This window comes from Procambarus clarkii, chromosome 40 (genome assembly GCF_040958095.1).
Source record: "Procambarus clarkii isolate CNS0578487 chromosome 40, FALCON_Pclarkii_2.0, whole genome shotgun sequence".
NCBI lineage: Eukaryota > Metazoa > Arthropoda > Malacostraca > Decapoda > Cambaridae > Procambarus > Procambarus clarkii.
In genome coordinates, this window is record NC_091189.1 from 33,051,931 (window position 1) to 33,053,292 (window position 1,362).

The window sequence follows — 1,362 nt, forward strand, 5'->3', positions numbered from 1 at the left end:
GTGTGTATACAACACGGGGCCGTGTGTGTATACAACACGGGGCCGTGTGTGTATACAACACGGGGCCGTGTGTGTATACAACACGGGGCCGTGTGTGTATACAACACGGGGCCGTGTATGTATACAACACGGGGCCGTGTATGTATACAACACGGGGCCGTGTGTGTATACAACACGGGGCCGTGTGTGTATACAACACGGGGCCGTGTGTGTATACAACACGGGGCCGTGTGTGTATACAACACGGGGCCGTGTGTGTATACAACACGGGGCCGTGTGTGTATACAACACGGGGCCGTGTGTGTATACAACACGGGGCCGTGTGTGTATACAACACGGGGCCGTGTATGTATACAACACGGGGCCGTGTATGTATACAACACGGGGCCGTGTGTGTATACAACACGGGGCCGTGTGTGTATACAACACGGGGCCGTGTGTGTATACAACACGGGGCCGTGTATGTATACAACACGGGGCCGTGTATGTATACAACACGGGGCCGTGTGTGTATACAACACGGGGCCGTGTATGTATACAACACGGGGCCGTGTGTGTATACAACACGGGGCCGTGTATGTATACAACACGGGGCCGTGTGTGTATACAACACGGGGCCGTGTGTGTATACAACACGGGGCCGTGTGTGTATACAACACGGGGCCGTGTGTGTATACAACACGGGGCCGTGTATGTATACAACACGGGGCCGTGTATGTATACAACACGGGGCCGTGTGTGTATACAACACGGGGCCGTGTATGTATACAACACGGGGCCGTGTGTGTATACAACACGGGGCCGTGTATGTATACAACACGGGGCCGTGTATGTATACAACACGGGGCCGTGTGTGTATACAACACGGGGCCGTGTATGTATACAACACGGGGCCGTGTGTGTATACAACACGGGGCCGTGTGTGTATACAACACGGGGCCGTGTATGTATACAACACGGGGCCGTGTGTGTATACAACACGGGGCCGTGTGTGTATACAACACGGGGCCGTGTGTGTATACAACACGGGGCCGTGTGTGTATACAACACGGGGCCGTGTGTGTATACAACACGGGGCCGTGTGTGTATACAACACGGGGCCGTGTATGTATACAACACGGGGCCGTGTGTGTATACAACACGGGGCCGTGTATGTATACAACACGGGGCCGTGTGTGTATACAACACGGGGCCGTGTATGTATACAACACGGGGCCGTGTGTGTATACAACACGGGGCCGTGTGTGTATACAACACGGGGCCGTGTATGTATACAACACGGGGCCGTGTGTGTATACAACACGGGGCCGTGTATGTATACAACACGGGGCCGTGTGTGTATACAACACGGGGCCGTGTATG